The following is a 27,781-nucleotide window of genomic DNA, read 5'->3' on the forward strand; positions in this document are numbered from 1 at the left end:
TCAAGAGGTGTAACCATTTTATTATCAAGAGATTGCTCTTTCCATCTATAAAAAATACATAAAGATCCAAATGGCCAATACATTTGTGCAGAGGGCTCACTAGCCGATAAACCCTTGTTTGTGCTCTGTTTATGCACATAATACTGGGCAATATAAATTTCTTAAAACCGTATTTTAAAATATGCAAGCAACCAAAATAAAAGACTGGATTGTGAGTGGAGACTAACGCTTATAGAGATGGGACACATTTTGTGGACAAAAACATATCCAAAACCTAAAAGCTCCCTCAGAATTATTGTTGAAAAAAATCAATTTATTAGATACATGGAGTATTACTCATCCAACAGAGAGAGACTACACTTACTTTTCTGCTAGGCATCAGATGTACTCTAAAATAGACTATATATATTTATAACAGATTCTCACCAACATTACTTGCAGGATACCCTAACAGGCGAAAGGACTTGGTCAGACCATAACTGGGTATTGTATCTATTACAACCACAGGTAAATAACAAAAAGATATTTTCTTGGCAATTGAACACCTATTTGTTAAACAACAAATTTGTTACAGCACAGCTAGAAAAAAAGGATGAATGAATATTTTTACTCTAAAATGTGACATAGAACTAAATATTATATAGGAAGCTTTTAAGACCACACTAAAAGGTAAATTCATCAATCAAGCTGCACAGGTGAATGAAATCAGGAATGCTGAAAGACAAAAGATGTTGAAAGATGTTAGAAATATAGAGCACCAACATAAACAATCTGGAAACAAGTTAATCTATAGTAAACTTCAGAAAGCTAGATCTAAACTGGAACTCTTGGATACCTATAAAATCCAGAAACAGTTATTATACATCCAGCAGAACTATTATGAAAAAGGAGCACATGCCAGTATATATTTAGTAAAGCAAGTAAATAATAAAATTCAGTTGCAGGCTGTCAAACACTTAATTCTCAATCCCATAAAAGATTGTCAAAGATTGTCAAATGAAGACAACCAACTAGAATCTGTTAATTATGATGAAAACCTATACTGCTCAGAGAAACTGCAATCAGAAACAATTACTGACTTTATAAGTACTCATCTAGAGTGCACAGTTTTACTAAGCCATATAGAACTGATGGAAACTCCTATTTCAGGGGCGGGGGAGATGTTACAACTTATCTTAAACTTGGCAAATCTGTGAAACCCGATGGTTTTCCACTAGATTTTAATTAAAGAATCAAATTCCTAATTCTTAAACCATTAGCTCTACTGTATAACAATATTCTGGATAAGGGTGACATTCTTAAATCCTGGAAAGTCACTAACATGATAGAGATTTCTAAACCAGAGACACTATCCATCCAAGTTCATATAAGTCCATATCTCTACACAATCAAGATGCTAAAGTGTTCACAGCAATATTATCCATGATACTTCATAATTTCATGGGCAAATACATTAATTCAGACCAATCAGGGTTTGTCCAAATTAGCAACATAATGGATAATATTAACAGGACTTGGATATCATTCACTGGAAGACAAAAACCCCAACTTTTAACCATCTTGGCACTGGATGCAGAGAAAGCATTTGATAGATTAGAATCTCTTATAAAAGAGGCTTTTTAATGCTTTGTCTGCTGCTTATAGCTGGAAGGTTCTTTTGTTTTTATGGTTCTTAGTTTTTAGCTTTTTAAATAACTTTTAATTTGAAACTTTAAAAAACCACACCTGTAATTGTAAATGTAGTTTTTGCCTGAAATTTAAACTTGCTTAACTTAACTTGTTTAACTTTATTAGCCTTTTATTTTACATTCTATCTATTTTATTAATGTTGTGAGCTGCCCCAAGCAGTAGTGTACTGGACGGATGGGGGTATAAATATTTTAAATAAATAAAATAAAATAAATGAACATGGATATCTACACTGTTTACTTGAAAAATTTAAATTTGGACCAAAATTCAGAACAATAATTTGTTTGCTTTATAATTCACCAACAGCTAACCACTGAATAAATGGACTTAAATCAACAAGTTTTAATATGCACAGGGGCACAAGGCAAGGGCTCCGTCTGTCTCCAAATACTATTTGCCCTGTCTACCAAACCCTTCGCTAATGCAATACAATCTTCTTCATTCATTGAAGGAATCAGAATTGGAAATATGGCCCACGTCATTAGCCTATTTGCTGACAATGTTACCTTATATCTTTCCAACCCAGACTCAGCAATTCCTAAAACTGAGAAAATACTAGAAGGTTTTAGAAAAGTCTCAGGTTTCAAAATTAACTTTAAAAAGTCAGTTGTTGCATCTTACAAGCTCAATACAAAATCATAGACATCGCTAAATCAAACTCAGAAATTTGAGCAAGCCTTTAAAAAAAATGGAGATTTCTGGGCATCTGGATACCGAGAGATGATTCCTCTCCCATTAGGATTAAAAATAAACCTTTATTCCAAACAATCAAACATGATCTACTCATATTGAATAAGCTGAATTTGTGTTTACTTCAAAGAGCTCTACTAGTGAAAACTGTGACTAAAATTTATCTTCCTTTTTCAAACTCTCCCTTGCCCTATCCCTTGTTTTCAGTTAAAGGTTTGGCAGCCATCACTTGACAGCTTCCTGTGGTGTAATTTAAAAAAAAAAAAAAAAAAAAACCAGAGTCCAGAGAGCTCTCTTGAGACAGCAAGCTAAGAGTGGCGGGTTGAAAACACCTATGAGACAGCTCTTTTGGCACAAATGCCTAAACTTCTATTATCACATAATCCACAACCCTGGGCAAACATTGAGAATCAGAACTGTTTCCCACACAATGTGAAAGACATACTGTGGCAAGACTTGAAGGACAGACAGTCCTTATCTACTCATCAGCTGACAAACCTGGGATAAATGAAGATATCAACTTGCTCCACCTCCTTCCCCAATAGCCACAATTTTGGGTCAAGCTCTTTCCCACCTGGAGGACATATTAAAGTCTTTCAAATCTGGAAAAAATCCAGACTCACTAAACGTGACTTGTTCATTAACATGCGGATGCCATGTGCCCTTGGGCTGAGCACCACCCCAGCAGGAAGTTGCATGGGGTGGTGGAGAGCAGGTCCTTACCTTAAAGCTTCTGCTCCCACTTTCTTAAAGCTCCCGCTCCCCACCCACAGCACCAAACGGTTCAGAACTTGCCTGACTGGTTTAGCACCAAACCGGTGCTTGAACCGTGGTTTGTACACACCCCTGAATTGGATCTATATGGAGAAAAAGGAGTCACATCTCTATCAGAGCCTGGTTTGTAAAAACCTGAAGCATTATTCTAATGAATAAAGTCTCCTCATCTTTAAAACCTGACAGCCGTCATAATCAAGATACCCTTTTTTATATGAGGTGGGAACTCTTTTGGAACTACAAAGCATCACTTACTTATGTCTATTGCTGGTGATATATCTATTTTTAAGTTGCTGATTGGCAAAGACTGATGTTAGTTCAGGGGATTAAATTTAGTATTTTATGTTTAAATCATATCTAATTCAACATTTGCTTGCCACTTATATTGAAGTTCTTTCTTCATCTTTTTTGTAGCATATGTGAAAATTTCTCAATTTAAAAAAATAGAAAATCAGAATAGTTGGCACAGGTCTGGAATAGAATCATTCTCACTGACATGCCAGTTTTCTATTTGCTTTTTTATGTGGGATTGCTTGAAAACTGCAGTCTGAGGTGGTGAGATCCATTCTAGCCTTCCCTACCACCATTCCCCTGTATGCATAGGCCCGGCAGTTATTGGCCTCCCCTGCACACACCCATCCCATTGTCTTAAGTCAGCTGAGCAAGAGATTTCTTGTTTGCTGGCATCAACTCACTCCCGGTGACATCATATATAAGGGTATAACCTCAAGGCCCTTGTTTCCAGAGGCCTGGAGGATTTTCACAAAGCTAAGGAGGAGAGAGCAGTGGTGCACAAGGGCTTCTCCTGAGTGTGGAAATTTTAAAAAGCACCAAAGCTTGGAAGATTAGTCCATTTGAGGATGAATCCTTTCATAAAGGAGCTCCTAAAGAACAAGGCTGTGGAGAGCAAGGGGCCTGCTCCTCAGACTAGTCGAGGTCGGCGAGAGAGTCGGGAGGCTGTCCGAACCACAGGCTTTCAGCCATCAAGTTTCCAAGAACCAGCCAACCAGGGAACATCCCAGATCTTGCCGATCTTGCTCAAACCTCTTGTGCCAGCATCTGCTGAACTCAGGGAGAGGTCCCAGCCAGTAGCCCTCCCCAAACTGATGCAGCCTCAACCCTCCAAGTCTGGTCTAGGGGCTAATACGACAGACGGGAGGGACCCGTGTCGAGTCCAAGGCAAGACATCCAAGGAACAGTTTTTGCCAAAGCTGCCGGCCGCTAAGTCAAAGACAAGCACCAGGCTAATGCCAAAATGGAAACCGTCAGAGGGAGGAGCATCTTCCTTGCTAGAATGCTCTGATGAGAATTTCAGATATCTTTTGAACAGCAAGAAGCTACCGAAAGGAAAACCTGCCAGAGAAGCAGTGGAGACGATGGATGAGAGTGAAGTCCTAGACAACATCCTGGCTCACCTCCAGCAGTCTCTCCAGCGGACTCCTGCTACAGACCCCAGACAAGCTACAAGGAGACTGACAGCAGCAGGCATCTCTGCTGCAAGCCAGAAAACGGCAGGACCCCAAAAGAGCCCCCAAACACCTAGCCAAGATAAGACTGCCCTTTATTACTACTATGGGGTGAAACTGCGGGAGTCAAGAAATAAGATTTGGTCTGCAAACACTTTTGTATTCTTCTGCAGTTAGCAGGACAAGAAGAGGACAGAGAGTTAATCTCTGAAGCAGCACTCTGGTGGTGCTGTCCCTTCGCACTGCTGATAACGTGAAGGACACTGGCATGCAGGCTGCAGAGACTCTATACTATCTCCACCGTATCATCTCGGGCAAGCTGGATAGGGAGATGGAGAAGAAACCAAAGAATAAGGGAACATTGTGAAATGGTTCAGAAAGGATTTTTTTGGTTACTGGCCCCTCCGTATTCTTCAAGAATCTCACAAAGGTTGCAAAGGCTTTTGGAGAGCACCTAGGTCCCAGCCAGAACTCAGAGCTTGCACTCAAAGCCATAGTCAATCTCAAGAATCTAGAGGCAGCTATCTCTCGGGGGGCAGGTGTGCTGCTGAGCTCCTTCCTGGAAGAATGTGGGGTGGATGTGGATGACCCCCCACGACTGTCAAGGACATTTACCAAAATCTTCCTGATATTACTGACCCTGTCACCAAAGAGGATTCCCTGAAAGCTCTGTGCAACTTAGCTTTGAAACGCCTGAATGGTGTTTTAGGCAGCCTTCTTGAATGCTCCCTGGAATGCAATAAGAGCATAGCAGAGATGTGGAAGGCCCTGGCCTGCGAGCCACATTTGCGCATGAGGCTAATAAGACCACTGCTCAAGAGGCGGAAGGATAAAGAGTCTCTTTCAGACATTGACCAGAGGCGTCACAGCACATCTCTTGTGCCTATCGCGGCTACCAACGCTTTGTGTTTGATCCTCTCCTCAGCTGAGCCCGTGGACAAGATCCAGGGCACATTTGCCCACTTGCTCATTGCCCGGGTTACTCAGATCTATATGGTTATCGCAACAGGAAGGAGAGGATCCAACAGCTCAAGTAATGCTGAGTTCCCTGACACCCCACTGGGCTCTGCCATCCAGGCTCTGAAAAACCTGATTACATGTGCTGGCTATGGAAAGGAGTACAACATTTTGGGGACGCAAGGCTGTTGGGACATGCTGGCCACCCCAGAGAATTTCTTTGAAGGCCTTTTTCACCTTATGAGGACTTTGTCTGACTATAACAAAATGCACCTCAACGTGACTTTCAAACTAGCCTATACATACTTGCAGCGTCCGCACATTAAGGAGAGGACGATTGGGATGGCCTGCTTCACCGAGCTTCTTTTCCACACAGAGATTGGCCCATTGTTTGTCAAGCAAGACATCCTGGATATCGTCCAAGAATGGATGCGGCAGCCCTGCCCGCTCATGCAGATCCTCAGTATCCGAGGGCTGGGGTACTTTCTGCAGCATTCCTTCAAGGAGGAGGCTCTGGAGCCCTTCCTCTCTCCCCTGCTGACCTGTGCCTTAGATTCTGACAGGAACATTGCCAAAGAGTCCATTAAGACCCTCCACAATATGTTCCGGCACTTGGACACAGAGGATTTTGCACGCATGGGGTTGACCCTCATCCCTCATCTCCTGAGGTACTTTAATGACCATGACAGTGAAATGCGGGCTTCTTCCATTGGTCTTTTTGGGATGCTGTTGAAGGGAATGAAAGATGGCTCCACACAGAGCCTGAAGGAAAACGTTTCCAAAGCGTTTGTTCCCCTCTTAATTCAACTGATGGACCCTTGGACCAGAGTAGTCTCTAAGGATGCATTTGCCACCTGTATCCACTATATGAACTGGGGAGACATGCCCAAAGATCTTGTAGAGCTTGATCCCAATTTTGCCCCCTTCTATATTTATAGAACCATCTGCAAGGACATTATGCGGAAGAACAGAGAGAAGTTACCAGAAATGGCAGCCCAGATGGTAGACTCTCTGAAAAGCAGGTTCACTTCCCACCGAGAGGCAGCGGCCATACTGATAGGGTGCAACGCACATTACATGAGGCAAGATTTGTCCACCAAAGAAATCGAAAATATTTATATGACTCTCCACCACCTTAAGTGGCGCAGTGGGGAAATGCTTGACTAACAAGCAGAAGGTCGCTGGTTCAAATCCCCGCTGGTATGTCCCCAGGCGATGGGAAACACCTATATCAGGCAGCAGTGATATAGGAAGATGCTGAAAGGCATCATCTCATATTGTGTGGGAGGAGGCAATGGTAAACCCCTCCTGTATTCTACCAAAGAAAACCACAGGGCTCTGTGGGTGCCAGGAGTCTATCCTGGTCTATACCATTGGTCTATCTAGCTCAGTATTGTCTTCACAGACTGGCAGTGGCTTCTCCAAGGTTGCAGGCAAAAATCTCTCTCAGCCCTATCTTGGAGATGCTAGTGAGGGAACTTGAGACCTTCTGCTCTTTCCAGAGTGGCTCCAGGCCCTGAGGGGAATATCTTACAGTTCTCACACTTCTAGTCTCCCATTCATATGCAACAAGGGAGGACCCTGCTTAGCTAAGGGGACAAGTCATGCTTGCTACCACAAGACTAGCTCTCCTCTCTATGTTGATCTGCTGGTTCTGGATGGGTACAGTGAAATCACAAATCAAAAGGGTAATACATAAAATATCCGCAAATGAGAAAAAAAAACTGTGTAAAATGAAGAACAATGCAGTGGAAAACTAATGAAACATATTAAACATATTAACCATACTCAGTTTTTAAAAATAGATTCTAAATCACAATTCATATATAAAATTTAGAAAATCAATGCAACCAGTGGTGGCCTGGATGAGAGGTAACAAGCTGAGACTGAATCCAGATAAGACGGAGGTACTTATTGTGCGGGGTCGGAACTCGGGAGATGATTTTGATCTGCTTGTTCTGGATGGGGTCACGCTTCCCCAGAAGGAACAGGTATGCAGTTTGGGAGTGCTTCTGGATCCAAACCTCTCCCTGGTGTCTCAGGTTGAGGCAATGACTAGTGGTGGTGCTTTCTATCTGCTTCTGCTGATACACCAGCTGCATTCGTTTCTTGAGATAAACTACCTCAGAACATTACTAAATATGCTGGCAACCTCCAGACTTGACTACTGCAATGCACTCTATGTGGGGCTGCCTTTGTATGTAGTCCAGAAACTGCAGTTGGTACAGAATGTGGCAGCCAGTCTCTGAGGTCATTTGGAAGAAACCACATTAAAAGGACTACACTGGCTGTTGATAAGTTTCTGGGCAAAATACAAGGTGCTGGTTATAAGCTATAAAGTCCTAAACAGATTAGACCCAGGATATTTAAGAGAACATCTTCTTCATTATGAACCCCCATCACCTATTGAGATCATCTGGGGAGATTCATCTGCAGTTGCCACCAGCTCATCTGGTGGCTGCACAAGGACAGGCCTTCTATCTATTGCCATCCAAGATTCTGGAATATATATATTCCCTGCTGAAATAAAAGCCTCTCCATCTCTCACAACTTTTAAAAAGTCTCTAAAGACAATTTATTCACCCAAACATTTAACTAGACTTGAGGATTCAAATTGTTTTAATGTTTTAATCCTGTTTCAGTTTGTTATATGTTGATGTAAGCCACCCAGAGATGAACATTTGGGGGGCTGTAAAAATAAAATAAAATAAAATAAAATAAAATCTCTCTTGCTCAGGATACCTTCAAAAAGACATGAGGACAACCCCTGAGATGAGGCAGCTTTTAGTCTTAACTTGCCTTCAGCAACCATGGATCCTATAGAGATATAAGGGTGACAACTTTGCTATCTGTGGCATCACTGGTCCACATCATTTTTGCAGGTAATGATGGTGAACTGATGAGCTGTGACAGATGAAGCAGGAAGATTAGAAAATCAAACAGTGATGGGGGGGGGATACTCTCAAATAATCCACTTGACCGTAACATAAGACATTTGTAAAGGCCTAAATTGCTATAGCGATGGAAAACGAAGATGTCATTCACTTTCTTAATTGTATGGTTTGTTAAGTCATGACAAACAGAATGTTCAGGATAATGAGCGATTTAATCAAGCTGGGCTGCTGTTTCGAAGTGTCATCTTGCAAATCTCTAGCAGGTAAAGACCCAAGAAGAAGTTCCACAGAACTTTAGAATATCACAGAACCGTGGTTATACATAAAATTGCACATATTTCAGAAAGATTTGCCAGAATTCAACTGTCATTGACAAGAGTGAGAGTATTTTAACAAGTCTGGTAATTTCTTCCTCCCCAACATCTATTTTAGCAATGGAGTAAGCATGTGGAAATGTACTTTTTAAAGCCAGCAGCCAAAAATTTCACTTAAAAGCATTGCTTTTCCATTGGTTTGTCATAGGTACACTTAAATTGAGACTTTCTGCCTGCCAAGGGGATGACACAACATGTCTTACTTCAAGAGAATGGTTTTCTCTCTCTGAATTAGTTTGATTCAGGACAAGTTCAGACATCTCATGGAACTTCTGTTAATGCCAAGCTCCATGCAACAACCCTCAGCCTTTGGAATGCATGCACCTTCCTCATCCCCACATAGGCATCTACTTCCTTTCTAGATAAGGAAAAGCTGGGATTGGTTGTGACATCTGAACCCACCAATTTGGCTTCTTCTAACCTCTTGCTTCAGAGAACCCAAGATCTGGAACACACTTCAGACCTTCAGTTCAGAGGCTTGAAAAACCCATACTTTAGCCTCATACTTTATAAGTTGGTGAGGTCAAACTTGGGTATACACAAAAGGACTGGTTGCTGTCATGCCTGATTTGATCCTTAGCGTCTCCTTATTATCTCAGAAAACCTCAACAAGTTACTATCTATATCTAAAATGTTCACTGAAGCCACGGAAGGAAGGGAGGAAGGGAAGGAGGAAAGGAGGGAGGAAGAAGGAAGGAACGGAACGGAAAGAGAGAGAACAAATTTGTATGTAAAGACATGCATTGGAATTGTAAGACATGGCTAAGGCCTCACACCTGCCCAGTAGGAGTTGTGAACTACTTTTAAAAACAGACTATCATGTCGCAACACTAATAGCTTATGAAACTTTCCTCAGTAACATGAGGGGGTCTACTTTTTGAGAAACCTTCTTGGGCATATGAAACTAGTCACATAGTTATTTGGATCCTGGCCATTATTCCTTCCTCAAAAACACAATGCCTACGTTGTGTTATTTAGTGGGCAGTCTCATGTAGTGTAAGAATTCAGCACTCCTGTAGCAGCATTCATGCTCTCAGTCATCTGAAGGTCTGTTGTCATGTCACATAAAATGACTAAATGCTAAACAGATAAGAGAGAGGGCTGACACAATATAGAACTCTGTAAGATTACAAAAACAATGGGGGTACCCAGGATCCTGGCTTTCTGAGTTGCTTGAACCATTTATAATTCCCTAGAGTATAGGCAGCTATTGTCTCAGAATAGTTTGACGGATTAATAGGCTGTAATTAATGGCCTGGGCTTTGTAGTGTCAACCATAACACAAGTATCCCCATTAATTGTGCTTTAACTACAGAGCATGAATAAATACCACCACTTTGGTATTTAAATACCACCACTTTGGTAGTAAAGCCAATTACTGGCCAAACAGGAAAAGGCCTCTTGCCTCTTCTGCACTGTCTTCATTTCATGAGCTTACTCCAAGCAAAAACCTAATGCTACCACAAGATTTTGAAAGGCTGTGTGGATGCTGTGAAGCTACACAGGACTTTCAATCAATAGTGAAGCATGACAAACCAAAACTACACTGAGGAATAGAGCCAAATCTTTAGCTACAGTTCTACAGGTATCCCTACGATTACACCACAACCCTTTATTCCTAAAACACATAGAAATAACAATTTCTGATGTAATCGTAGAGATACTTGTTGACCAGCCAAAGATTTAGCTAGGAAGTTCAAATCAATATCTTCCTCTAGTTGTGTGATGAAGTCGTTTGTCCAAACCATTTCTTTACACATACTACAAATACTGTAGTGACTAAGAAAAACTGCTCCAGGATGCTGGAAGGTGGAAAGGGAATGCATGCTCATGGTATGCACAAGTCCTGACCATGTGTATTCAGGCTAGTCGGACAAGTATTGTTCAAATAGGCCCAGTGACCAATATGCAAACATCCAGTTCCTATGTTCACCTCTGCATTGGCTTTGTGGCCTATTCCTTCAGCCTCCAGAGTACCCTTGCCTGTTCACTTTTTCTCTCAACAGCTCCTAGCCTAATTTGCCAAACAGAATTATAGCACAGTACCTAGGACCGGTTTCAGAAGACTGACTCATACAGCTACAATCCAATTCCAAGTAACAGCTGTGAAATTTGCTTAGTTTGTTAAGGCTAGATTTTTCATTGTGTTGACACATATAGTATAGCGACCTGCCTTTGATCATAGAACCATCTAATGCATCAATCAAAATCAACCGTTCTCTTCAGCCGTTGGAGAGCATAATCATCAAAACTGTGAAACAGAGTTCTATTGATCTTTTATTAATCTAACCTTCCCTTTAGCATCAACCTTTCATTAGATTTCTACTCCTTGCAGAGTTCCCACCCTACAGCAATGACAGCTGGAGCTGTTATTCTATTGACACCATTCTCATTAAACAGTTACATTACCATCCATTATCAAAATACAATAGTCGACAATTTGAGAGTGAGCGCAGTTTGTGTCTTTTAGACAATTATGTAACAGTGAGACAACTGTCCCTGCAGTTCTACTGGAATAACTGTATTGGATAATGAGGTGTATTCAACATCTCTTTATTACAGGGGCGTAACTATAATAGGGCAAGGGGAGACAGTTGTCTGGGGGTCCACCGCCTTGGGGGGCCTCCAGAGGCAAGTCACATGACTGACTCCTCCAGCCACACACCCGCCCGGGCTTCCTTCAGTTGTATTCATCCTCTGAAACTGATGTGAGTGTTAAGACCTGGAGCTCCTAGGAGACAAGCTGGAAGCTAATCCCTTACTTCCTCTGACAGAATGCTTACCATGTTGATGTCACCTATATTGTTTTGCCTTAGTCAAATCCATTGATTAACTAGCCTCAAACATGTACCCCTTTGCTGTTACTTTAAACATTCTTTTCTTTATATAATTACACACTAGGTAGATGTACACAAGAAGGAATTCAATTGCTGTCTCACACATATAGCTCAGCTTCTTCCTTCTTAAACAACCCCTTTGGACTTTTTAACACTCTTTGGAGCAAGAGGCACCAGGAACCTGCCTCTTAGGCAAAGACAGACCAACAACTTAAGAAATGCAGATGTTTGGAGAACAAACAGAGGAGCAAATTGCTTCCTGACAACAAAAAGACAGTATGCGGAGGATGCTGCTCTGAAGTTCCAGTGTGGCCAGAACCTAAGGGGTATACTCGTGAGTCAAATGGGCCATAACCCAACATTTGGCTTTAAAAAAGCCAAATCTGGCAACAGAGCTCTGAACTGGTCTAACAATGAAACAGTTTTGTCATCCATGACTGAAATTGCCATCCTGAAAGAACTCGTAGTGCAAGTCTATAGGATCCAGCTGCTATAAAAGGGGGTCTCTGGACATGGCAAATCAGCAAGCTTTGCCTAACCAGCAGATCTTTGCTCAAGAGTGATCCCAGAGTTCACTGTTTAAGTTGCGGGGCTAAAGCAGGAATTCTTTCAATGGACAGAGACTGTCTGTGACCTCTGCTGTGCAGTGAGAAGTCAAGACTACCCAGCCATGGTGCTCTCTCTGTCTGCCTTGCTCTGAGCATCTACCACCAGCCTGCCTGACTGCTTGAAGCCTGTATCACTCCCAAGTCCTATCAATAAACAAGTCCTTTGCAGCCTTCTTTGTGAACCTGGTGAGATGCCTGTTCAATGCACAGCTCAGCCTGCTCCCCCCTTCCCCCCCACTAATCACTGCCATCCCTTTCCTAAGCTCTCCCTTCTTTCTTCTCTCTCTGTTTCTCTCTAAAAGGTCTATTAGGATTTGTTAAACAGCTGTAAGTATTGATTGCACACACATGTGATAGCTAGGCATATTGTACTACACCTTGAATCGGAAACATGTTTAATTTGGATGACCTGTTTGAGTTCTATCCTGATGAGCAACTTTCTATAATAAAGCCCATTGAACTTTCTGAGAATGTATCTATGTTCACGTGCCCAAATCCTACATGGTCACCATCTCCAAGATCCAATTCAGTTTATGTATGATGATGTGACTTTCTCTCTTTCCCTCTAAGCATATACAGATTGCAAAACCAGGTGTAGTTCACAACAGTATGCTTTCCATCAATTTACCTGACACAGAAGTTAAGCTAACCGGCTTGTAGTTTCCTGGATCCCCCCTGGATCCCTTTTTGAAGACTGGAGTTACATTAGCTACTTTCCAGTCATCTGGTACAGAGCCTGATTGTAGGGACAAGTTACATATTTTTACTAGGAGATATGAAACTTAGACATATCTCTCACCACATGTATAGGCTGGGACAAGTCCTTCTTTTTGTGATAGACTCATGGCGATCATGGATGCATACTTGCAGGATGTGACATTCTGCACAGAGTTGCAGATAAGCCTGGGGGGAAAGTCTGGAGCAAGCAAAAAGCTAGTAACAAAAGAGTTAGCATTCCCTACCAATTGCTTCATCTCCCCTCCCAAAGCTGTTTTTCTAAAAATAAAAACAGTCTGTAATGCGCACGTTTGCATGTAACGTGTAGTTTGTCCCCTAACTAGCTATATTTTGTCTGGCAAATCAGGGCTTCAAAACAACTGAAGCACGTGACAGGCATCTGCTGTGAGTGGAACTCGGCCAGGTTATTAATATTTTCATTCACCTTAGTGTTTTATATGTCAGGTATAGCTTTATTTTATTTTTATGTATTTAAAATCTTTTTAATTAGATTTGTTTTTATATTTTAGCATATTTTAATTGTGTAATTTTTATAGTCTTGTTTTAGCTTTTTCTATGTGAACTGCCTTGTGATTATTTTAATGAAAGGCAGTCTATAAATTTAACAATCAATCAATCAACTTCATATTCATTAAACAGGCAACTGGTAAAGGCTTGATAACTTTGTGGATGAGATGGAGATATTTTGCAAATATACACATTATGTAAGCTGTACATTGATTGGATGAGGCTTAATATTGTACTGACACCTTATTTTCAGATTAACAAATATTAATGTATCTTTTTACAGAAGATATCTGTCTTCCATAGGTAGAATATAGCAAGTAATGCATTTTTAAAGACTTTTCTATTTCTCCCCCCTTCCCCTTGTGTGGTCAGAAATAAAAAGTGCAATAAACATGTTAAAAAGGGCTAATGAGTCCCAAGCAGCTAGGTTCTCATCTTTGCAAGACTTTTATGGAATGTAATTAGATAATTACTGCTAATTGGTATAATGGGAGGAAAGGATATGATGGGTGTATAAGAACAAAATAAGTTCTTACAGTGTGCGAAATCTCTGGTATTTAATCAGGCACCACGGGGGATAATATATAATTTGCCATGCAGTGTTGCAAACTTCTAATGTTTTTAGTTTGCAGCTTTGCTAATATTTTCCTGTTTAACACAACTTGTGGTTTAGTCTTTTTACCGGCCGGGCCAAGAACATTTGCAACATCCATTCTTTAGGTTCAAAACAAATTTAACATACTTCACAGTTTATTATTATCTTGAAACTTTGCTTTGCTTTATTTAGAATATAAATGATAGAGAAGATCCATGAAAATATTTGCCTGCATCTTTTAAAAAACGTTAATAGCCGTTAAGGCAGGGTGTGTTCCATTTGGATTAGAACCACAGTGCTTGGGGAGGAAGAAATCCTCCCCTCCCAATATTTTCTGCATTGAAATCTCTCCTGGCTGGTCTGCTATTTTCCCGATAGAGGAGAACATCCAGGTACAAAACTTTGCTCTGCTTTTTGTGTTTTTTTGCTTGCTGTTGTTTTAATGCTGCTTTATTCTTTATTCTTTATTCTTTCGCTCGCTCTCGCTCTCTGTATTGTCTTTCCATTGCTTCTGATTTTGGTTATGTTTCACATAGTTAATGATTTTTCAAGTTATTCCTTGTAATAAGATAAACTGGGAAACCATTTTTTTTTTTTAAAAAAAAGGAGAGATGAGATCAGTTGCTAGGACTATACCAAACTGCTGATAGAGCCTTTGGGTGGATTACTCTGTAGAAACCAGTTTTTTCCTTGTTTTCCCAGGCATGGAGAACAACCTCCCTCTGAAGCCCTATTGACATGTTATGTCCAATTCTTGTACAAGTGTACAGTGTACACAGGTAGGTATATGTACACAGGTACAACTATTTACATGTTCTGTTGAACACAGATATAGTAGTATATTTCCTATCTGTACTATGCATTTGAGGGGCATGTACCCAGATTCACTGTTTAAATCAACACAGGTACAGTCATTCACACAAAAACATGTATGAGCATCCAGATATCTCTGTGCACTGGTACAGCATAATGCCTGAACCAGTACAGTATAATGCTTTCAATGTTCTCTTGGACCTTAGCTGCGCCGACCAGGATAATATCCAACCCACTGATTCGAAAGGGTAATCAGTGTGTGAATTAAATTCTCTCATTGCCCTTAGCATAGATAGCACTATAGGATTAGGCCAGTCTTGCAGTAAGATGTTTGAGCTGTCCACTTTGCTAAGCAGGCTTTGCCTGGATGCGTGGCTATATGTGAGCATGTGACTATGGTGTAGCTAGGGGAGAGGGCGGCCCATATTTTCCCCTCTCCCTGGACACCCCTCGGAGTGTGGGCGATAATGAATAAAATAGGGAGGAGTGGAGCAGGGGCAGGGAGGCTCAGGAGCTGGAGGGCCCGGGTTCTTTGATCTCATTTGCTCAGTTATAGCTACACCCTTGGTACTGCTATAAGATATTCCCCTTAGGGGATGGAGCTGTAGATCAGCGATACAACAGGGCCCAACCTGGGGACAGGAAGAATTTTGCGGGAAACCTTCCAATCTCCTCTCCCAGCTCACCCCTATCAGTGGAAGAGCGTGATCTCCATCGCTTTTTGTCTGAAACCCTAGGTTTAGCAGATAAGGCGTTAGCTGTATATATTTTTTCTGAATATTTCCTGATTTGTCACAAATCAGTTTTTGAATCAAATTATAAACATAAATTCAAATCTGGAACCAAGTTCACATATTGCCATCCAAGGGCAGCCAGTTGGCTGGATAGGCTCTGGGCATACCCCCTCTTTTGAGGTTTATGGATGTAAGTTGATCCTGACCCCATGGTCAGACCACGCGATGGTGGGCTTTGTCTGCAATTAATCTGAAGTCCTCCCACGTGGGAAGCCTTTGTGGCGTTTAGATCCAAAGCATTTGCATTATGATTTTAGGGATACTCTTTTGTTAGATCTAAACCAGCAGGTACCCCTTTTTTTGGATTCAGATGAGGATTTTTTTTAGGAGCATGGGAGAGGTTGAAAAAGAGGGTGCGCTATCACATGAAAACACCTGCTAGCGGCGTATACAGAAAAGATATTAAAGAGTACCATCGAGCAATCGTCCAACTCCTGAGGATTACTGATCAGATGAATAAAGGGGACTCTTTCGATGTAGACTTGTGCTGCTGCTGTAAATAAATCATAAGGCATTTTCAGAATGAATTACATTACAATCACTTGGCTAACAAGATGTACCGCAACAGGGGCCCTGTAGTAGAAAAAGGCGAATGGGCTAAGGGCAGAATGACTAGGCCTCAGTTGAACTTTCAGGGTTTGAGGTCTGATGAGGAGAGTCCATTGGAGGTCGATCCTTGTGACATGCTCAAGATTATGGCTCACTATTACATCAGACTGTATACAATGAAGGACATTTCTGATATTCAATCCTATTTGGACAGTTTTTACAATTTGGAGGGAGCCGGGCCGGGCTGCTCCCTTGCAGAAGAGGAGCGGGACTCTTTAATTCAACCGGTGACACCGGAAGATGTCAGGGAGGTCATTTCGAGGGGCAGAGGGGCATCTGCCCCGGGTCCTGATGGTCTGACATGGGTTTTTTTAACTAAGAATTTGCAGATTAGTTGATACCGGTTTTGGTTAAACTTTTTAATTTCTTTTTGGCCAGTGGCTGTCTGGGCAGGTCCTTTGGGGATGGGCTTTTGATTTTCCTTCCTAAGAAGAGAGATACATCTCTGCTGTGGAATTGAAGGCCTATAACCCTTACCAATGTGGATTATAGGATTTTTGCCAAGGTTTTGAACAATCGACTTGCAAAACTAGCACCTAAACTGATTCACAGTCTACAAACGAGTGCCATTCTCGGGAGGAAAATAACTGACTCTCTGTGTTTACTGAGGGAATGTTTTCACTCTATCCAGCGGGATTGCTGGAGGGACCATTTTCTATTACTGGATCAGATCAAGGCTTTTGACAAGGTTGACCATAAATACTTATAGATACTGCTGAGAGCTAAAGGCATCCCCCCACGTTTTGTTGGCTGGATTCAGATGCTTTACACCAATGCGACGGCGATGCCTCAGATCAATGGCTGGAGGGGTGACCCGATCGCCCTGCACTCGGGAGTTCACCAGGGATGCCCGTTGAGCCCTCTGCTCTACGTGTTTGCCCTGGACCAAATTTTGGTTAGGATCCAAAGGGAGCCTCGCTTACGGGGCTTTTTGGTCTCTCTCCACCCCCACCTGATGAGAATTTCCCAAGTGAGAGTGAGAGTAAGGAGTCACCCGAAACCTCTGTCTCCCTGGAATCACCGTCTGAATTCAGAGTGAAATTCGTGGCTCATGCTGATGACATGACTCTTTTGCTATTGGATGAACGTGAAGTTCAGGTCATGCTGGATCTCTTCACTGAATATGGAAAGATCTCTGGGTCCGAATTGAATGCAGATAAAAGTGTTTTTGTCAAGGTGAACCACACACAGCAACAACTCCTTCGCTTATCTTTGTCTGAGTGTAAAAGGGGCCAATTTTTGGAATTAGAATCGGGACTAAATTGGGTGGATATTATTGGTATTCTGGGGATTGGATTTGGCATTAAAAAATCAGATTTGGGTTAAAAATTGGACTACCTGGGAAGTGAAGGCTAACGCCAAAATCGCCTTATGAAGGAAGTGGAACATCACTATGTATCAGTGTGCAGTCTATTTTAGAACATACCTGATACCTATGGTCTGCACTCTGGCAGTTGTTTATCCCCCTCCACTCGACCTTCTGCAGAGAGACGAGAGTGAGGTCTTCAGGCTGGAGTGACACACAACGTCTTTCCCATTGGCCAGGGCAGAGGCCTATAGAGAAGTAGAAAAAGGGGGTTTAGCATTGCCTGCATTGCAACCTTTTTTTAATCACTGAATTTGTGTTGTGTAATTTTGGAATTTGGATTTTCTTTACTGTGTATAATAGGTGTAATCTTTTGTAGAGACTTTGGGTGTCCCTTTTCGCTATGGGTTGGCAGAGGTTGACCTGGGGCAAAAAAATGGTGGGAGGAAGGATCCTTTGCCAGTAACGTGACTCGAGTGGTGAAAGAGGCCAATCCAGACTATTTTGAGGATTTAGTCTTTCCGTTAAAAAAATGGAAGGTTGTACCAGCCCTGTTTAAAAGCTCCCTCTTGGTTAGACAGTTGAGGAAAGTGATATGCAGCAATGTTTTAGAAGAGGGCCTGTTCCAACCGGCCCTGTGACGTAGGCTCCAAAAATGTCATCTTTCACAGTACTTGCTGTGACCCGACGACCTTGTTGCATTGTTTAAGGAGAAGATGGTCCCTTTCCACCTGTGGGAGACTAGATGGCATGCATCATCAGGTCCTACCGCTTAATGCGGCCAAGTTGTAGCTTCTGCCAGACCAGCAAACGTGCCCCAGGCTAATCTGTCAACCGGAAGCCTGCGCATGAGTATGTCGTTTCAGGAAACTCACTTGCATTTCCTTAAAGAATGTGTAGTGGCAAGAGAGGTGTGGCGTAGGGTAGGTACATTGTTAGATTGACCTGAGTTGGAAAAGCAGACCTGGGAGGATTTGGCCTCGGGGACATGTAGGGTGACCCCTCTGCTGAGCCCTTGTAAAAAATGTTTGAGGAAGCAGGTAATGTGATATTAGCAGGTAATGTGATATTAGCTAAATGGGCTGTTCCGATTTCTGTACTTTGGTTAGTTAATTTGTATGTTATTCATGCTATGATTTTGCATTGAAATGGGGAGGTGAGGTGCGACTGTGAGATCCACGTGGACAAGACGGTGATTTTCTTTTGGAAGAGTGTACAGTTATGTACAAAAGGACAAATGTGTCTCTGCAAAAGCACAATGGGATAAATGTTGAAAGTGGACATTGGACGTGACTCCCCCCATCACGTGACTGTTTTACTATGTGGCCCCCTATTTTATCCTTTGTTCTGTACTGTTTGTTTTCCTGTTATGACCTTGTCACCTGTATATCTAATGTAAATATTTTCTCTCTGTACATAGTTGTATAACGATATCGTAAAGGATATTTCTGGTAGTTTGCTGTTTCAATAAAAAATTTGTTCCCAAGAAAAGAAAGTCCCAGGTTCACTCCCTGGCATCTCCAGTTAGGGCTGGGAAAGACTCTTGCTTTGAAACCTTGGAGAAGCTGTTGCCAAATGGGGTAGACAATGAAGAGCAAAAGGGACCAATGGTCTGTCTCGGTATAAGGCAGCTTCCTGTGTTCCACGGCTCCGGACATGGTGGGAGAATATCAGTGCACCCCAACCTCATGCTGGGGAGGGTGACTTTGCTTCGCCCAATGTTGGGATAAGGCCTGAGGCTGCAACGCTGCTGGGTTTTGGCTGGGGATTCCGTGAGGTGTGTGGCCGGTTGAGCACTTCAGGGAGCAACTCGCTACTGATAGCTCAGCCTCTGTTTGTGAGGCTCCCCTCCTTTCCACCCTGGTCATCCTTTGCAGGGCTAAATAAGAATTTTTTGCTTTTTGACAAATTGGCAGGGTTTGGAAGGGTGGTGGGGTTTTTTTAGTACTCCATTCTGCCCCCCGTTTGCAGATAAGCAATTAGGTCACAACTGGCAGGTTCAGTGTGGGCAAGCAGCAGTAGGTGTGGAGTTTTGATTGTTTGGTGAGTACTGTTGGGCTGCTATAAGAAAGTAGAGAGGGCTCAATTGGTCCTTAGCAACATGAGAGCGATGCCAGTCTGGGACTCATCCTGCTTTGGGGCTCCACCAACCACAAGGACCAAATGGCTTCCCCCCCTGCAAGCCATGCAGTGATAGCCTTTGAAAGGGCCCTGACCCCTTTGGGGTGGGAAAGAGGAGCAGGGATGCACACACTAGAATGATCCACTGCTCTCAGCCTGGGTGTGATTGCCCTGATATGTTTGGGGGGTGGGGAGGAAGGACACGGTTGTGTGACCTACAATTGAATGGGGGGTGGGATGTCCCTGAGCAAGACGGGGGCCCACCAGCTGATTCTCAGCTTACTATTTCTTCTCCCCATTCCACCTCTCTGAAGAAAAGGGCAAGGGAGGAGGGGCTCATCTTCACTTTTTCTCCCAGGGCCCACTTCAACCTTGCTACACCCTTCCTCGCTCTGATGAAGTGCTGGTGGAGCAGTCATCTGATTCATTTAATTTGCTTGCTTGCTCATTATGTTTATATCCTGCTCTTCGCAAAAGGCTCAGAGCAGCTTAAAACATTCTTTGGAATTAATAATCCTGTCCCCAAAGGGCTCACACTCTTAAAAAAAACAAACCAAACAAAAGTTAAAAGGGTGGGGGTGGGTGGGTGTCCAGTAGGTACTTGGTCCTCCTCAGGCCCATGGAGGGGCCTTGCTGCTTTTCTCACCCTCTGCTGCAGCCTGAGGACAATGGCTGTGGAGGCGGACTTGGTTCTTCACAGTGGGGAGGGGCCAGATGATAGCTAATCTTAATGTCAATCACCTTAACACTTAATAAACATGTGGCCCTTTCTCCCATAATATGCTTCAGTGTCTTTAATGCCTCATGCCTTCTGGTATGGTGGCAATTACAATTGCTGTTCTAGGATGCTGGCTGGAAAGAGGAGCAAATTCTAAAGGCCTCAGTGGTAGGTGCAGGCTTTATTGTGCTGGAACCTTCCAGGGCCCTGGGCCTTGTGTCAATGCCAGCCCTGAGCAGAAGGCTACTTATATTCCTCTATCACATTTTTCCTATTCCATCTACCAAGTTTTTACGAGTCGTTGGGGCTTTCAAATGCAAAGCATGTCAGCAGCTCGAAATTAAGTGGAAAACTTTAGTATCTCAGACTGTGTTTTGGAACATCCCCCTGCTTTCTGAAAAAGGAAGAAAAAAACCAAAAAAACGTTCAGAGCTGAGCAGCTGCCACACAGGCTTTTGTAGGAACTTTGTGAGAATGAACAAGCAGTGCTTCTGCTCCAATCTGGCATCCCATCTTCTTTTCTCATTCTTGTAAGAATGCTCAGTTTTGACAATTGCTATGGCACCTATATGAAACTCTCCTGTTTCATCTCGCAGTTTCTGGAGGGAGGCTGCTTCTCTAACCTTCATGCCCTCCGCCTTCTCTTACAAGGGTAATGGGGTGGAGAACTAGTTAGGGAAAAAGGGAGGGGAGATACGCTCTCTGATTCAAAATCCAAATTTTTAGAGAGTGAAGGGAAGCCCTGAATAAACAAGTATGCTCTCTCATTCAGCAGCGCCTTGCAAATCAGTGTTTAAATGGAAGACTGAGTGAAGATTTTCATATTGATCCTTCTCCCATATACTTGAGGGACCTCCGTCTTCTATCTAAGCTATCTAACCATTATTATATTTCTCAAAGGCCTTGCTCCACATGCTCGCTCCATCTGAAGTATAGTGGGTGACTGCACAAAGTGAGGTCTCAGATTTTATGCCACCTTTAATTAAGCATCTCAAGGCGGTTTACAAAAGTTAAAATATAACACAATTCCATCAAGGTTACATTTAAAACTTCAAAATCAACTAAACATTAAAACCAGGAAACACTAAGAAACAATTGAAAATAAATAAACACAAGAAAGCTAAGAAACCTGGGAGCCTCTTGGAGGTAAAAGCCTGAGCAAATAAAAAGGTCTTGAGTTGTTTTTAAAAAGAAGCCGCAGCTGTCACAGAGCAAATATTCACCGGGAGAGCATTCCAGAGTCTGGGGCAACAACAGAGAAGGCCCTGTCATGTGTGCACGACAATCTAGCCTCTCTCAATGTAGGCACATGGAGCAAAGCCCCCCGTCGGCCCGTGATCTTGTTGGATGGGAAGAAACCCTTGGAAACAGGCAGTCCTTCAGGTATCCAGGGCCCAAACCATTAAGGGCTTTAAAGACAATAACCAGCACCTTGATTTGGATCTGGAAACAAATTGGCAGCTAGTGCAGCTCTTTCAGAATAGGTGTTTTTGATATGCTCTGAGTGAGCAGTTCCAGAGAGAACCTTGGCAGCTGCATTCTGCACCAACTGAAGTTTCTGAATATTCTTCAAGGGCAGCCCCATGTAGAGTGCATTGCAGTAATCCAGCCACAACGTGACTAAGGTATGGGTAACCATAGCCAGATCTGCCTTCTCAAGAAAGCGCTACAACTGGTGCACTAGCTGAAGCTGTGCAAAGGCACCCCTGGCCACCACCAAGCTACGCACTTGCTCTTTCTAGGGGAGTACACCCCATCCAGAGCTGGTTGAATCACCAACTGGCTTTCCTACTGACCAACAGCACCTCTGTCTTGCCAGCATTTAGCCACAGTTTGCTAGCCCACACCCAGCCCATCTCTGCTTCCAGCCTCCAGTTCAGTACATGCACTGTTTCCCTAGGAAACAGGTAAGAAAGGTAGATCTGCGTATTGATGACACTTCATCCCAAATTAGGCTTGTGCCCAAAACATTTCAGAGGCCATTATGAAGGCCTCCGAAACGTTTCAGCTCCAGGGGCTGTTTCAGTGCTTCGGCACCAGCGGGGGTAGTCCTTTAAGGGCGGGGGAGGGTGTACTCACCCCTCCTGCCGCATATCCCCCGCCGGCGCTCCGTTACTTTTAAGTCCCTCGGGGCGGCAGCGTTCCTCCCTGCCGCCCCGTTTTTGTCATCGGCCGGAAGTTGCGGCCGTTGCGGGCGTGCACGTGCCCGTCTGCCATGCAGGTGCACGCTCACAACGGGCGCACACGCGGGCGCACACACTTCTTCCAGCCACTTCCGGCTGATGACAAAAACAGGGCGGCAGGGAGGAACACTGCCGCCCCGAGGGGCTTAAAAGTTACAGAGCGCCGTTGGGGGATATGCGGCGGGAGGGGTGAGTGCACTCTCCCCCACCCTTAAAGGACTACCCCCGCCGGTGCCAAAGAAACTTTGTGCACATCCCTAGCCCAAACCTCCTGATGGCCTCTCCCAGCAGTTTCATGTAGATGTTAAACAACATGGTGGATAATACTGAATCTTGAGGGGCCCCAGAGGCCAGAAGCCAAGGAATCGAGGAGATTTCCCCCAGCACCACCTTCTGGAACCGCCTCCCAAGAACCACTTCAATGCACTATCTCCAATCTCTATACCTGATTGTTTGTATTTGCTACTGTGAGTGACTTTTAGTAAGGCTATGCAAACTTTGGGGGTCACATCAAAACAGGTCATTGCAGCAGCTCCTGAGGTGACTGTAATTCCCCAGGTTACCGTGCCCCTTTCCCAGGTCTGGAGAGAGGAAATAGTAGGGGGAAAGCCCTATTGAAACTTATTTTAAGAAGAATATGCTGCTCCTTCACTACCAAGAATGAAAATAAAGAAAACACTGTCTTGTCTCTTGCTGGGCAAATAAGTAAAGGGGTCAGAGGACTGCTAAGGTGTGGGGAAGAGGTAGGGGTTGAAGCTTTGATCTGACTCAAAGTGACCCCTTTAAAATGGGCCAAAGGGAATGAAACCCCCTCAAAGCAGCAAATTGAATTGGGGAGCCCTTTGAAGAACCAAGGTGGTCTCTGAATCAAATTAGCAGTGTTTCACATAGCCCTAGCTTCTTTGATGTTTTGATGGATTGCTGTTGATTTTTACTCAGTTTTGTTTAGATTGTGGTTTTGGTATTTGTACTGGATATTAATGATAGCTACCTTGTGTGTGTGTTTTACTCGAAAGGCATGATAGAAATGTTTTAACAAAATAATGAATAAATACATATATGGCGTGGTATGCAGTTCTAGGCCTTGGCTTGCCAAACTCTTGGCAACTATTCCAGCCCACTCCACACTTTCATTGGCAGGGGGCTCTACTGTTCCTCATGTCCCCTTTAATGTCTGTTCCAAGATCTAGTGATGTTATGCATGTCATAACTGTTGGATTCATTAAAAGTAAACACTTACTGATAGGAAAAGTAATAATCTTAAAATCAGATATGTTTCCACCAAAAGTAAAAATGCTGCTGTGGGTATTCCAGCTTCACCATTGCAGCTGGCTCTACAACTGAGTTTCTTGACATTTCTTTCCTACTCTTCTTGACATTTCTTTCTGACTACTACTCGACGTTTCCTAGGGGAACGTCTCTGAACTCAAATAATGACCAGAAGGTCTCCTCCTGCCAATCTTGAAATCCACAGGTCCTCAAACCCAGAACCACAATCCAATAAGAGAACCACATGGGCCACTACCATTGTTGTCAGTAGTATGGTAATGTGCCCCCTGCCAGCATGGAGAGCCATCTCCATAGCCAGCAATGGGACCCTGTGAATAATGTTCCCTAAATCACAGCCAGATTGGTTGCTGTAGAGGAGGAGGAAATAGAGATGTCCCTTGTAATTGTTCCCATGACCATAGACATAAAATACATTCTAGATTTCACTTTTCAGACTCTTAAGCCTGAATGTTTCATAGATTTGTGTAAAAAAAAATCCTCATCTTTATTTTTTAAAACTATTATATATTTGTATTACAGTATAAGGAAATAGTAATACTATATTTGTAGTACTGCCTCCCTTTGTTCTTGGGCCAACACACTGGGCCTGAAAACAGCTGCACTCATCTGTCTTCAGCCAGCCTTTCAAGTCATACAGTTGGCTAGGACTGCCTGCATTACAACCTGCACAACTCTGAATGGGTGAGGTAAGCAAATCCCCCAGAGGGGAAGGGTGTCCATCAGTGGTCCCTGTAATTTTTTCCATCTCTGTGCGGAACGAGTTTTGTTCTGGGCGGCAGTATCAAGGCACTGTGTGCACACAGAGTGGGGCCTTCCTGATCCAACCTGAGTGGGATCTAAAATTAACTGAGTGGACATCAGAAAACTTGTGAGGGAATAGTGGTGTCCATCTACACCCTCGTGTCAGATAAACCACTCCCCAGAGCCGGATTATGAAATGCTGCAGCTCTAAACTATGTCGAGCTTAAAAGACCGCATAGCATTACCAAAAAAATTTATTCTTCTTCTAACAAAAATGAAAACGTTAATAGAGATAAACTTTTATTTTTCCTTGGCAATGATGCAATGAAAAACGAACCATCTCAGAAAAACAGTTATCTTGCAATAAGCCTATTTACATTAGAAATGCCTTTGAATGAAAATACATTATGTAAAACTTGAAATTTAGTCATTTTCTATATTCTGGGGCCTGTCATGATGTGAGGCCTTTAGCTGTAGCTTGCTTAGCTTAGCACTGTTACTCCCCCATGTAATGATGAATCTTCTAGAAGGTGTGGTGGGATGCGTATGCTCACACTCCTCATTTTATGTGAGCAGGGCCGGTTCAGAAGTATCAGCCAAATTATCTCAGTTACTTTTTTTATATGGGCACATCCCTGACGTTGGACAATTAAGAGCTTGATTTTTCATGCTGTCAACATTAGAAAAATACATCCACAAAAACCATTGAACACAAACATACAGCTTTAAACAGGACTCCTTTCTTGCTTTATCACTCTGACATTTACCCAAACCAGAAGAAAATTTGATGTGCATTAGGAAAACAAACAGGTCTCAGTGTCCATCATGAGTGTAATGCATGCCTGGACAGGCAACAAATACAATGTTCCTAATCATCTCTTTTACCCTAATAAAATATAGTGCAATGTTCCTCTGAGACCTCCCAGCTGTGAGCAATGCTCTAGCTAAACCACTGGTTCACTAGTTAACAATGGCTGTAGTGACAATTCTGCTGTGACGACAAATATCATACACCATGAAGAAGCGAAACTGCTGATGCTAGAAGCTTTAGCAATGCTTCATAGATTCAGCCTTTTAAACTGGGAAGCACACAAAGGACAGAATTCATCCTTTGCTTCTTGTTTTCTTTTGGGGTACTGAAATAAAAGATGGCAGAGCATTGACTCAGTGGAGCTGTCATTTGAAAACAAATAAGGAAAATGAATATGATGAAAGGCGCCATGATTCACCATTCCACATTTGGGTCATAGAGGCATTCTACAAAGCATACAGCAGAATAGGTATTTACATGTATAGGCATTTAGGCATATAGGTGTTGATATACCAATGCCAGAAGCCTCCAAGCCAAGATGGGCAAACTGGAGTGCTTGGTTGCTAATGAAAACATAGATATAGTGGGCATAATGGAAACGTGGTGGAATGGAGAGAACCAGTGGGATACTGATATTACAGGATACAAACTCTACAGAAAGTACAGGGAGGCGTGGATGGGAATGGAGTAGTACTGTATATTAAAGAAGGGATAGAATGCAACAAGCTAGAAAACCTAGGAGGACCGGAATCCTCCACAGAATTAATATGGGTGACAATGCAAGGACTGAAAGGAAATGTGTTACTAGGGCTATGCTATCACTCTCTGGATCAAAATGCTGAGAGTGACCTGGAGTTGGAGAAGCAAATCAGAGAAGAGTCAAAGAGAGACAGAGATATACTAATGGGTGGCTTCAACTACCCTCACAGAGATGAGGCAAATTCACGTGAGGTATTGAAAGAGAGGCCAAATTTTCTAGACATGCTAAATGACTGTGCCCTTAGAACAATTTGTCACGGAACCAACCAGAGAGGAGATTACCTTGGACTTAATCCTGAGTGGTGTCCAGGACCTGGTGCGAGTTATCAAAGTTCTAGAACCATTAGGGAACAGTGACCATAGCATGATCCAATTCAGCTGATATGCAAGTAGAACATAAGAGAAAACTTTCTAAAAAATGAGGGGACTGGTAAAAAGGAAGCTGAAAGGGAAAGCCAAGAGGGTTAAATCACTCCAGAAAGCATGGAACTAATTTAAAACCACAATACCGGAAGCTCAGCTGGCACGTCTACCAAGACGAAGGAAAGATACCACCAAGTTCAGGAGGATGCCAGCGTGGCTAGCAAGTAGAGTCAGGGAAGCTATAAAAGGAAAGAAGACTTCCTCCAGAAAATTGAAGTCCTGCCTAAACAAAGGGAACAGAAAGGAAGATAAACCCTGGCAAAAGAAATGCAAGGAGACAAGAAGGGATGTAAAAGAGAGTTCCATGACTATATAGCTAGAATTGTAAAGGGGGATAACAAAAACCTCTGTAAATATATCAGAAGCAGAAAATATGCCAGGGAGGTGGTGGGACCCTTAGATGATGCAGGCGTGCTTCCTCAGGGCACTCTTGGGATAGAAGAAACAAACAGAACAAAGCTTTCTCTTATTCTTCTGGTGGGGGCTGTGAGTGTAGTTCCTGCCCAGGCCTCTGGTTTGGTCTTTTTATTTTTCCAGGCTTTCCCCCTTATTAGGAAAGGCCAACGCTCCCAGCAGTTGCTCTAACATTTGAGTCCTCCCTCAAATCCTTCCCATCATTACAGCTTCTCAGAGGCATCTGGTGGGCCACTGTGAAATAGGATGCTGGACTAGATAGGCCTTGGGCCTGATCAAGTAGGGCTGTTCTTTCGTTCAGAATCACGTCATAATATTTTTTTCTTGACTAGACTTTAGGTTATAGGTGGAGACTGGTATGTACTAACGCTTCCCTGCCAACAACAAGAAGAACAACCCTGCTTTCACTTAGAAATCTAGCTTGTCAAGGAGTATTCCAAGTAGCCTTCTCTTTGGCACACTGTTTTTCTTTGTACATGGAGCTTTTTCACAGTGCATCATTGCAAACTCCTACCTGTAGACTCAACTGGTACAGCCCAGGGAATTCTTTTATCACTTGTTTCTGCTGCATGTTTTCACTGGGACCAAATTACATGGATTACAATGGCAAGCAGAGGTGACAGAATCCTGGACTGTACCACTTCAGACTGTAAGAGAGGGATGGAGTTTT

General features: G+C 42.9%; 1 long non-coding RNA gene across 8 annotated transcripts; it reads right to left on the reverse strand.

Annotated features, from left to right (window-relative positions):
• LOC128341163 (uncharacterized) lies at positions 1-27,727 on the reverse strand. Of its 8 annotated transcripts, none has more exons than XR_008314242.1 (4): positions 27,626-27,727; positions 17,772-17,899; positions 16,150-16,229; positions 1-714 (listed from the first exon to the last, which is right to left on the reverse strand). It is a non-coding gene; the product is annotated as an uncharacterized LOC128341163 (long non-coding RNA). The 8 variants fall into 8 exon arrangements; XR_008314245.1 differs by lacking the exon at positions 27,626-27,727 and adding an exon at positions 22,570-22,692; XR_008314243.1 differs by lacking the exon at positions 27,626-27,727 and adding an exon at positions 20,419-20,718.
• Between the last annotated feature and the right edge of the window lie 54 nt (positions 27,728-27,781).

This window comes from Hemicordylus capensis, chromosome 1 (assembly GCF_027244095.1).
Source record: "Hemicordylus capensis ecotype Gifberg chromosome 1, rHemCap1.1.pri, whole genome shotgun sequence".
In the NCBI taxonomy this organism is placed as follows: Eukaryota; Metazoa; Chordata; class Lepidosauria; order Squamata; family Cordylidae; genus Hemicordylus; species Hemicordylus capensis.